A 13,167-nucleotide genomic window follows, 5' to 3' on the forward strand; every position below is an offset into this window, starting at 1 on the left:
TTTTTTTGTACATGTGGAACCTTTTCCCATTTTTATGATTTGGGATACAGTCCTAGAAGCAATACTATTGGGTCAAAGGGTAGGCACATTTTTGTAGCCCTTTGGGCATAGTTCCAAATTGCTCTCCAGAATGGTTGGATCAGCTCACAGCTCCACCAACAATGTTCCAACTCTCTCACATCTTCTCCAACATTTATCATCTTCCTGTTTTGTCATGTTAGTTAATTTATAGGTGTGATATGGTACCTCAGAGTTTTGGTTTGTTTTTTCTCATCGTTTCTCCTATTCATTTTAATTCTTCTATGTAACATGACTAATGTGAAAATGTGTTTAATAAGAATGTATGTGTGGAACTCATATAGGATAGAATGCTGTCTGTGGGAGGGAGGGGGGACGGAGAGGAAAAAAATCTAAGATTTATGGAAGTGATTGTAGAAAACTGAAAACAAATAAATTAATTTTTAAAAAAGATAGATTTGTATATCCCTTGTCTGTATATGTTATTTCTCAGTTACATGTAAAAACAATTTTAAACATTTGTTTTTAGAACTGTGACTTTCAACTCTCCCTTCCTCCCTCCCCACCCATCCCCACTGAGAAGACAAGCAATTCAATATAGGTTATACATCTGCAGTTATGCAAAAGACTTTCATAACAGTCATACTGTGAAAGACTAACTATATTTCCCTCCATCCTATCCTGCCCCACATTTGTTCTATTCTTTCTTTTGACCCTAGCCCTTCTCAAAAGTATTTGCTTCCAATTTTCCCTTCCTCCCATTTTCCCTCCCTTCTATCATCCTCCAACCCCACACTCCCCCTGCTTTCCTGTAGTGTAAGATAGATTTTTCATACCAAATTGAGTGTGCATGTTGTTCCCTCTTTAAGCCAAATGCAATGAGAGTAAGGTTCATTCTTTCCCTCTCACCTCCCTCTTTCCTCCTCCATTGAAAAAGCTTTTTCTTGCCTCTTTTATGTGAGATAATTTGCCCCATTCTGTTTCTCTTTCTCCTCTCAATATATTCCTCTCACCCTTTAATTTTATTTTTTAGATATCATCCCTACCTATTCAACTCACCCTGTGCCCTCTGTCTATATATACCCCAATGCTGAGAAAAGTCTCAAGAGTTACAAATATAATCTTTCCATGCAGGAATGTAAACAGTTTAACTCTAATAAGTCCCTTGTGATTTTTCTTTACTGCTTACCTTTTCATGCTTCTCTTTATTCTTGTGTTTGAAAACCAAGTTTTCTATTCAGCTCTGTTCATTTCAATAAGAATGCTTGAAAGTCCTCTATTTCATTGAATAACCATTTTCCCCCCCTAAAGTATTATACTCAGTTTTGGTGGGTAGGTGATTCTTGGTTTTAATCCTAGTTCTTTTGACCTCTGGAATATCACTTTCCAAGCTCTCTGATCCTTTAATGTAGAAGTTGTTAGATCTTGTGTTATCCTGATTGTATTTCCACAATACTTGAATTGTTTCTTTCTGACTGCTTATAGTATTTTCTCTGTGACCTAGGAGCTCTGGAATTTGTCTACAATATTCCTAGGAGTTTTCCTTTTGGGATCTCTTTCAGAAGACAATTGGTGGATTCTTTCAATATCTATTTTACCCTCTGGTTCTACAATATCAGGACTGTTTTCCTTGAAAATTTCTTGAAAGATGATCTCTAAGCTCTTTTTTTGATCATGGCTTTCAGGTAGTCCCATAATATTTAAATTTTCTCTCCTGGATCTATTTTCCAGGTCAGTTGTTTTTCCAATGAGATATTTCACACTGTCTGTTTAATTCCTTTCATTTTGTTTTATAATTTCTTGATTTTTTGTGAAGTCATTAGCTTCCATCTGCTCCATTCTAATCTTTAATGAATTATTTTCTTCAGTGAGCTGTTGGGCCCCCTTTTCCATCTTGTCTATTCTGCTTTTAAAGACATTCTTCTCTGCATTGGCTTTTTCGACCTCTTTTGCCTTTAGGTTTAGTCTATTTTTTAAAGTGTTATTTTCTCCAGCATTTTTTTTGGGGGGGGTCTCCTTTAGTAAGCAGTTGACTCATTTTTCATGATTTTCTTACCTCACTCTCATTTCTTTTCCCAATTTTCCCTCTACTTATCTTACTTGATTTTCAAAATCCTTTTTGAGCTCTTCCATGGCCTGAGACCAAGTCATATTTTTCTTGGAGGTTTTGCATGTAGGAGTTTTAACTTTGTTGTCTGCTGTTTGTATACTTTGATCTTCCTTGTCACCAAAATAAGATTTTATAGTCTGATTCCTTTTCTGGTTTTTGCTCATTTTTCCAGCTATGTACTTGACTTTTGAGCTCTTTGTGAAGGTACTTCTCTGCTTCCAGTGGGGGTGGGGGTTGTACTGGCAGCCTTTTGATCCCCTCACAATCTATGGGCCTAGAGCTCCAGAAGCAGTCACTACCTCTGCTGCTACCTCTGCTCCTGCTGCTGCTATTGTGAGTCCTCCTCCACAGGCTGCTCCATCCCCTCTGCCACCCTAATCCTGGGGCTAGACCACTCTGCTCCTCACACAGGTCCCACAGGTTTTTTCACTGACCTTCCAATCTGTCCTCAGAATTTTGGGGTCATGAAGTCTGGTAACTTCCATAGGTGCCCCAGATTCAGATCCCCCAGGCCTGCTCAGATGCTGTTTGTGCCAGCATGGCCCACACTAGACTGTACTCTGCTCCCACCATGGCGTGATAGACACTTCCAGATGACCTTCCAGGCTGTCTTGGGCTGGATATTTGCTTCACTCTGTCATTCTGTGAGTTCTGCAGCTCTAGAATTTGTTTAGAGTCATTTTTGACAGGTATTTGGCTGGGTTTTTGGGGAGAGCACTAGCAAGTCCATGCTATTACTCTGTCATCTTGGCTCCACACCTAAATCCTATATTCTATGAGTATTTTTTGACTCTCCTTAACATTAGTTCCTTCTCTTTATTGATTATCTGTAATTTATCTTGCCTTTAGATCACTTGCCCATGGTTGTTTCCATGTTGTCTCCTCCATTACAATGTGAATTCCAGTAGGTATTGTCTTTTGCCTTTCTTTGTATCCCTAGTTCTTAGCACAGTTCCTGGCACATAGTGAATGTTTAATAAATGTTTATTGACTGACCAATGAAAACTTAAAAATAGTTTACCAAGTATTCCATTTTTCACAACACAATTCTCTTTCTGTTTTCACTCCTCTTCAGTTAACATTAAAATTAGCATGTATTGTGCAAAACTAATGTGGAGTAGAAAGTGGCAGCAGCTGTGGGGTTATGGAATATTAGCTTAGAAAGGTAGTATAGATAATCTTCATGCAGATTGGGTAATCAAAAGCTGATGGGTAATCAAAAGAAGTTGATGTAAGGCTGTGGCCCTGGTGACAGGCTGTGACTGTATATGAAGACAGTGCATGAGATAAGCCTCTATGAAAATTTAATGACAGTTTAACTGGGGAGTAATAAAGATGGCCCAGATAGAAAAGAACTGGTTGGCATTCTGACTTTGGACACTAACATGGAGAGGACCTTGATTTTGATCATTGAACTTGGTGGTTTTTCCCTTCAGCCTCTGGTCACTCCTGATTAGTAAGTAGATCAATTGATAAACAAGTGTAGTATTGATAATTGATATTGGTTATATGATATTGATAACTGATAAAAAAAAAAAAGTGTGGTTTCTCCACATGGCTCCCAATGTGGGTGTAATGATAGATCAGGGAAATGTTGGAATTGTATATGTTTGAAGGGACTGAGAACAGAGTTCTTTGGTCAGCTTGGCTAATTATACCACTCCCTGGCAAGTGCAGCAGCTTGGATCCCCTAAGACAGAGGTGGGGAGCCACATGTGGCCTTTTAGGTCCTGAAGTGTGGCCCTTTGACTGAATCCAAACTTCACTCATTCAGTCAAGTGTTCAGTTCACTTGATTCAGTCAAAGGGCTGCACTTGAGGACCTAGAGGGTCCCATGTGGCCCCAAGGCTATAGGTTTCTCACCCCTAACATGAGAAGCAGGAGGAGGGTGAATGGCGCAGATGAGCAGGGGTCTAATTACCTCAGCAGAACAATGCGACATTTGGTAGTGGTAAACTATACTTACTTTGTGTGCCACTCCAAAATAAAAGACTAATAATGACCTGACACTCTTAGAAAATTTGCCCAGGACCTTGGCATCATGGGAATGTATCTAACCTTGCTTTGTAATGGATGCTTGACCCTGCATAGGACACTTTCCCAGAGAAGGACAGAGTATTATGTGTTCTCAGTACCCAGAACTCCCATGGAATATTTCTGAACTTTCACTTATGATTGTCCATTTACTCATCTCATTGCCCCATCCATTCCATCCCTGATACTTAGCGCCCTACTTGATGTTGAAGATTTTGTAAAACAAAACAAAATAGAACAAAAACTGCTTTCAAGTAAGTAATGCAGGGCTTAGAATATATGCTTGGCCATTTTATAAAAACCTCCTAATATAGTTAGCTAATGATTACAGCAGCCTTCCTTCACCAGTTCCTGTGGGGATTTCAACAGTTCTTGATATTCTCAGTCTTTAGAGATTCTTCTATCAGCCCTATTCTTCATAGTAACCTACTGGGACTATTTAGTACAATTCACATAGCCATACAACAGATGGAGTAAAGAAAATGAACTGATGAGAAGAGGTGAGCTGGAACCAACTAAGGTCTTTGTAAGCTTCATTGTATTCTCACAGAGTTAGGAATAACTTACTTGGGAGAGCAGAAAAGATCTCATTCACAAGAGAAAATTTTAATTTCTCTGTCAGTTCATTCCCAAAGGTACAGCCAGTATCTGCTTTTATTTCCCTCAAGGGACATTGTGGAGAGGGTGGGAGGATCATCAGCAATAGCTTCAACAAACATTTGTTGAAACCCTACTGTGTGCAAGAGAATAGGTACTAGTGGGAGAGAAATCGGTGTCAGGAAAGACTGGTCTGAAAACAAATGTTTTTATGTTTGTGAACTTTAGGATCAAAGGAGGGTGGAGTCCAAGGCAGATGGTGAAACTGCTTTATGAGGCTGGACTCTGAACCCTAGAAAGGAGGAAGAGAAGGGAGAGACCAAGATGGGGAGGGAGGGAAAAACTTTTCACTTTCCTTGATTTTTTGGAAGCCCCTTTCTACACTCTCTTCTGATCCACATAGTCTAGAGATACTAAAGTGACAAATCATAGTTGTAATTTTAGGTGAGGCTTATTGCATATTATAAAAACACAAGCAAATCAGCTCCACAATCATCTTGTATTCGATTCTTGACTCTGGGGTATGCAGTGGGGCCTGGGAGATGTTTAGCATTTGGACAGGACGGTTTCCCAGAAATGAGTGATCTCTCCTTAATTAAGATTTTTCTGCACGAGGAGAAGAACTTTCTAGCTTTGGAGTGGGTGTGAGCATTTCCTTTACTAGAAGGAGAATGAAAACACTGACAGTGACCCCTTTCTGCCACACTAATGGCTATGGAATGAGTACAGACTACTGTCATGCATACTCAGCTTAAGATTCTGTTTCAGGGTTCTTCCTGACTTTTCTAATTGTTTCTGTGTTACTCTGTTAAGTCCTTGACCTCCTTCTGACCCTTTCATTGAGGTTTCCCCCACAATGAGGGGGAGCCCATTGCCTAAAGAGGCAGTTTGTTTCACGAGTAGTTAGAAACTCTTTGCTGACAATAAGCCTACATTTTCTTCTTTTTACTTTATACCAGTTTTTCTTAGTACTGCCCTATGGAGCCAAAACAGAACAAATGTAATCTCCTTCACAAGGCGGCCCTTCAAATCTTTGAAAGCTATCATGTCTTCACTGAGTCTTCTGCTTTCCAAGCCAAACATCATCGATTCCTCCAGCTGGTCCTTTAATGGTATGGACTTAAGAAACTTCACGATTCTGATTGCCTTCCTTTGAACATTCTCCACGATAACAATATCCTTCATAATACCCCAAATTGATATTCTGGATGTGATTTGAACAAAGCAGAGTGAACACGACAGGATTATTACCAACTTATTTCTGAAAGCTTTGTCTTTCTTAATAAATCTCAAGATTTCATTGACTTTTTTTTTTGGCTGCCGTATCATACAGTTAGTTTCCACTTGAAGTCCACTAAAACCACCAGATTACTTTCCCAGACAATTTGGTATCTAACCATAACTTCCCCATCTTTTAGTTAGGAAGATGAATTTTTGGAACCCAAGTGTAAGACCGTAACTTTTATCTTAATGAAATTTTATCTTATTAGATTCAGCCCAATTATTTAGTCTGAAAAGATTTTTCACATTGGATACTGACTGTAATCCAGGTTTTTGTCACCTGTGAATTTGACAGGCATATCATCTACGCCTTTGTCCAAGTCGTTAATATGTTAAGCTAGCACAGGCTTAAGTACAGATCCCTGGGTTACATCAATAGAGTGCTCCTTCTAAAATGAGATGAAATTAAGGATTATTTGTAATCAATTTAAAATCCATTTAACTGCTCTACTATCTAGAATTCAGTTCTTAGTATTTTCCACAAAAATAGTATGCATTATCAAATACTTTGCTAAAATCTAGGTAAAGAACACAGCATTTAGTATTAGTATTAGTAACCCTGATGAAAAAAAGCAAATGCAGTAGAACCTCAGTTTATGAGTAACCTGGTTTATGTGTGTTCATCCTTCGTTGCCAAAGAAGACTATGCCATCAGAGAAATGATGACATGACTTGCACTTGACTTTGTTCTGAGTGAGGGAGGGCTGTGCAGGTCACCAGCCTCACTTTTCCTCCAGAGCCATCTGAATCCAGTGACCAGATATTCATCACGATGACAGGAGGTGACCCAGGATGAGGCAATGGGGGTTAAGTGACTTGCCCAAGGTCACACAGCTAGTGAGTGTCAAGTGTCTGAGGTGAGATTTGAACTCAGATCCTCCTGACTCCTGCACTGGTACTCTATCCACTGCACCACCTAGCTGCCCCACCTGATTTATGTATACTTTACTGGATGAGGAAAAATTTTTCACAAAATTTGTCTTGCAGGATGAGCAAAAATTCACAATATGAACATCATGTTTGGACTTGAATGGCTCACAAAGGGATGATGCTCAACTAGGGCAATGTTTTTTTTCTTGCTTTCATATGTCAAACAAATGGACCTCAGGTCAGTATACCGCCTAATTGGTCTCATTCAGCCTTGACCCTTTGTGAAGGCAACATCGTTTGCTCTAAACAGTACCATGACAAGTATCGTTAGATAGATTCCTAATCAGAAGTGAATGTAAAGAAAAAACAATCAAGAAGTCAAAACATGAAAGTGATTCAAAAAAATGAAAAATAAGTGAAGGCAGTATTGTTAGTCTTACTTTTAGTGAAAGTAGCATAAAAGTGAACATTCCTGACATTGAAATCCTTGATCTTCTCATAGAAGGAGATTCTCCTTCCAAGCAATAGCTCTTCCTCCTGCTCCTCTCTCTTGTCTCCCTCACACCAGCGACAACTCTTCTCAAAGGTAAAATGAAGGTTAATTTATTTTATTTTCGGTTTACATTGTGTACTAATCATTGCTATTGTATTTCAGGTGCATTAGGGACAAAAAAACTTACTTAAAGTTATAAGTAATTACTTTTATATGTATATTTTTGGGGAATGTGGTACTGATCACCTGACTTTACATTATTTCCTAATGGGAAAATTTGCTTTGCAATACAGACAAATCACATGATGAACAGAATCTCGGAATGAATTAAGTTTGTAAACTGAGGTTCTACTGTACAGTTAGTCTCACCTGACCTATTTTTTACTGAAGACACATTAACTCATGATGGTCACTCTCTCTTTTTATGGATGGTCACTAATTATCCTTTTAATAATAAGGAGCAAAGCTTGCATTAGAGCATTTTCCCCATGGAAATGGCAATACACACTTTGACTCTGTGGGGAAGGACCAACCAGGATCCTCCCATGACATGAGAGCCAGAAGCAGCCAACATATTGAAGCACAAAGCAATCAATCGTACCTCCTGACAACTGTGCTTGTGCCAAGTGAACCAAACCAGAGGCTACACTCCTGTTCCTGCCGCACTAATTCTGGTTCTGTACGCCACTGAGCAATCAGAAGGCTCAATGACCGTTATGCAGGAATGTTCTGAGAGGACTCAGGAACCTATGCTTTGTCCCAAAAATGCCTGTATGCGTGGGCCTGCTGTGGGAACTGTTTACTCAAGACCTAAGGATGACTATGTTGGTTTCCACCTTTGTGTTGTTTTCAGGTTTATAAGCCCTACCCCTGCCCCAGCATGTTGTCCTGCTTGAGGTGGGGGGGAGGGGACTTTGGTTTGCAAACCCATTTTCCTCACTTTCAAATCAATTAAACAGCTATTTGATTCCTGACTCTCCTTTCCCTAGCCTGCTTTATTTGACTCTGGCCACCCACAGTTTGGAGACCAATCTGGTCTAGACTGCATTTAAAATTCTTTTGTCATTTTCTACTAGCTGCTTCCCTACTGTCTTCCCACATGCCCATGTCTGCTCCCATCCTCAGAAAGTCATTTCATCCATTTATTTTCACTAGCTATTTTCCTATATCACTTCTCCCTTGAAAAGGTTGCCTAAAATACATTAATAGCAATGCTAGTACCTAAAACATTCCCAAAGGACTAAATTCAGAATGCCATCCACATCCAGAGAAAGAACTATGGAATTGGAATGCAGAATGAAGCAGACTGTTTTCTCTTGTGTTTTGTTTTGGTATGGTTTCTCTCATGGTTTCTCCAATTCATTTTGATTCTTCTGTGCAACATGACCAATGTGAAAATGGACAACATTAGGTCCCTGCCCAAGCTCCACTTAACGGCTAGCTTAGAGTGATTATCAATAGTAACAGTTTATCTTTCCCTCCCAGTTTGATTTAGTTATTTTTTTCTTTTGCTTATTACAAGGGCCATTCCCTGACTACTTCTTAAAGAAGCCTATTCACTTAATAGGCATTACCTCCCTCTAAGTGAGTATATGACAAGACCTACCCTAAAAAGGCCAAGGTCTCCCACTACATCCTGGTCCATTTTCAGTCATCCTGATGAATATCTGGTCACTGGATCCAGATGGCTCAGGAGGAGAAAGGGATGCTGGTGACCTTGTACAGCCCTCCTTCACTCAAAACAAAGTCAAGTGCAAGTCATGTCATCATTTTTCTGATGTCATGGTCTTTGAAAATGAAGGACAAACACAACAACAACCGAATGTGAAAATGTGTTTAATAAGAATGTATTTGTAGAACCCATATAAGACTGCATGATGTCTCAGACGGAGAGGGAGTAAATTTAAAACTTATGGAAGTGATTGTTGAAAACTGAAAGCAAATAAATTAATTAAATAAAAAAATTAACGGAAAAAATAAACTGGATTAATGGCTGGCATTTATATACAGTAGTATTTAAACTGTGCCAAACATTGTGCTAAGTGCTTTACAATTATTATCTCATTTGATCTTCATGACAACACTGGGAAGTAGGTACTACTATTATATGCATTTTATAGATGAGGAAACGGAGACAAACAGAGGTTAAATGACTTGCCCAGTGTCACACAGCTAATAAATGTCCAAATCTGGATTCAGATCTACCTGCTGCACCACCTAGGTATCTTTATTTTTTTTCTTCTCTTTTTAACTCCCTATAGTCTGCCTTCTAACCTTATCATTCAACTGACACTGCTTTCTTTAAAATTACCAATGATGTCCTTAATTCTGTGCATTAAAAAAAAAAAGATGGGAAAAGAGAGGGTGGAACCAGGATGGCAGAGGAAAAAGACAGACCTGTAGAAGCTCTCTCCTCATAGCCCATAAAATAACTGTAAAAAAATGACTCTAAAAAATTCTAGAGCAGCAGAAGCCACAACATGACAGAGTGAAAGAGGTTTCCAGCTCAAGGCAGCCTGAAAGACTGACAAGGAGGGTCTATCACACTGTACTCAGAGCAGCCCACAGAGGGCAGCCCAACCTCGGCCATGCAGCATGGCACAGACAGGCCTGGAGCAGGCTGCAGGATGTGGAATGATGGGTACCAGCTGAGATTCCTAGATTCCTCAACCCATAAATGCCAAAAGCAGCTTCAAATGTCAGTGAGTAAGCTCTTTTACCTGGATGAGAAGGGAGCAGGGTCCAGCCCTAGCCCCAGGCCTAGAGCAGCAGCAGCCATTGCAGCAGGAGAGCCCTCAATCTAAAGACCCTGGGGGAATTGAGCAGCTAAGCTAGGTCTCAGTCCTGAGTGGTGGCCCTGGGGTGAGAAGGAGCACTGGCATGGTGGAACTGGTGGAGGCTCTGGAGAGGAAATTCTATTCACAGATACTGGGCAGAAAAGCTTGTGATTGCTCCCAGACCAGAGTGCAGGCCAAGAGAGGAGTAAACACATCTCCCTTGATTGTGCCAACTTAGAGGAACTGAGAACTTACAGGTCCCTAGAGCATACCCTCCACTTGACAAAAGACTCAAAAGTCAAGTAACAGGCTGGAAAAATGCCCAAAAAAGGAAAAAAAATGAGACTATAGAAGATTACTTTCTTGGTGAACAGTTATTTTCTTCCATCCTTTTGTATGAGGAAGAACAATGCATGCCATCAGAGGAAGACATAAAAGTCAAGGCTTCTGCATCCAAAACCTCCAAAATAAATGTGCAATAGTCTCAGGCCTTGGAAGAGCTCCAAAAGAATTTTGAAAATCAAGTAAGAGAGGTGGAGGAAAAATTGGGAAGAGAAATGAGAGAAATGCAGGAAAATCTTGAGAAGTAAGTCAACAGTTTGCTAAAGGAGACCCAAAAAATGCTGAAGAAAATAACATCTTTAAAAATAGACTAATCCAAATGGCAAAAGAAGTCCAAAAAGCCAAGGAGGAGAAGAATGCTTTAAAAAGCAGAATTAACCAAATGGAAAAGGAGGTTCAAAAGCTTACTAAAGAAAATAGTTCTTTAAAAATTAGAATGGAGCAGATGGAAGCTAAGCACTTTATGAAAAACCAAGAAATTACAAATCAAAACCAAAAGAATGAAAAAATAGAAGACAATATGCAATATCCAATTGGAAGAACAACTGACCTTGAAAATAGATCTTGGAGAGACAATTTAAAGATTATGGGACTACCTGAAAGCCATGATCAAAAGAAGAGCCTAGACATCACCTTTCACGAAGTTGTCAAGGAAAACTGCCCTGATATTCTAGAACCAGAGGGTAAAATAAACATTGAAAGAATCCACCAATCACTTCCTGAAAGAGATCTGAAAAGAAAAACTCCTAGGAATGTTGTAGCCAAATTCCAGAGTTCCCAGGTCAAGGAGAAAATATTGCAAGCAGCCAGAAAGAAACAATTCAAGAGTACTGGGGAATTACAATCAGGATAACACAAGACCTAGCAGCTTCTACATTAAGGGATTGGAGGACTTGGAATATGATATTCCAGAAGTCAAAGAAGCTAGGATTAAAACCAAGAATCATCTACCCAGCAAAATTGAGTATAATTCAGAGGAAAGAATGATCATTCAATGAAATAGAAGACTTTCAAGCACTCTTGATGAAAACACCAGGGTTGAAAAGAAAATTTAACTTTCAAACACAAGAATCAAGAGAAGCATCAAAAAGTAAACAGGAAAATAGAAATCATGAGGGACTTACTAAAGTTGAGCTGTTTACATTCCTATATGAAAAGATAATATTTGCAACTCTTGGAACTTTTCTCAGTATTTGGATAGTTGGAGGGATTATATACATATATATATAGGCAGAGGCCACAGGGTGAGTTGAATAGGAAGGGATCATATCTAAAAAATAAAATTAAGAGGTGAGAGAGGAATATATTGGGAGAAGAAATGGAGAAATGGAATGGGGCAAATTATTTCTCATAAAAGAGGCAAGAAAAAGCTTTTTCAATGGAGAGGGAAAGGGAAGAAATGAGAGGGAAGAAGTGAAGCTTACTTTCATCACATTTGGCTTAAGGATTCTTCACCCAATTTTATTTCTGTAGGTTTTTTTTCTGGCTTTATAAAATAATTCTTTGGTAGTTTGATTCATTTAGCACCAAAAAGGTAAATTAATTTAGGGAATATTATCTTTTTATTATACTGGCATAGTTTATCCATGAACAAAAATTTTCTTCAATTATTTAGGCTTATCTTTATTTCTGTTAAAAAATATTTTACAGTTATGTATATTTTGGCGTATGTCTTAGTATTTAGACTCCCAAATATTTTGTGCATTCTCTTATTATTTTGAAAGGGGATTTTTCTTTCTTTTTCTTCTTGCTAGGTATCTGTTGGCAATATTATGGAATGCTAACAATTTATATGGATTTACTTTAGATTCTTCAGTTTTGTTGAATTTTTAAATTGATTTTAGTAGTTATCTAGGTTTCTCCATATAGATCATTATATCACTTACCAAAAGGGTAGTTTTGCTTCTTTATATGTTTACTACCTTGATTTCTCTTTCTTTTCTTATAGTTGTAAGTAATATTTCTAGCACCATGTTAATAGTAGCACTGATAATGGCATATTTGCTTTACCCCTGATTTTATTGGAAATTCCAAATTGAAAAAATTTATTTTATTTCTCCATTACATATAATATTTGCTCTTGGTTTTAGATAGCTACTACTTAAGGCAAAGTCTACTTTTAAGTTTATATTCTTTTGCTTCTAAAAGGTACAGTTTTGATTTTGTCAAAAAGTCTTTTCAAAATCCATAGATATAATCATGTTGGTTTTATTATTTAGTTTGTCAAAATAGTTTATTAATTTTATATTGAACCAACTCTATATTGCTGGTATAAATCCAAACTGTTCATAGTGTTAAATCTTTTTATTTTGTTGTTGTAATCTGTCAATATTTCATTGGATAATTTTGAGTTAGTATTCATTAGGGATATTTGTCTATAGCTTTCTTTTTCTTCTTTGTTTCCATTTCAGACACTAATACAATATTTGTATCAAAGAGATGAGAAGAGTCTCTTCTTATTCTATTTTTGCTAATATTTCATATACTATGAAAATTATTATTCTTTGAATTTTTGAAGAAATTTATTTGTAAATCCATTTTGTCCTTTTTTTCTTTATGGCTTCTTCAATCTCTTTCTGATATTGTGTTATTTACTTTATCTCTCCTTTGTTAATCTGTATGGTTTAATTTTTTTTTACACATTC

The sequence above is a fragment of the Notamacropus eugenii genome, chromosome 3 (genome assembly GCF_028372415.1).
Source record: "Notamacropus eugenii isolate mMacEug1 chromosome 3, mMacEug1.pri_v2, whole genome shotgun sequence".
Lineage (NCBI taxonomy): Eukaryota > Metazoa > Chordata > Mammalia > Diprotodontia > Macropodidae > Notamacropus > Notamacropus eugenii.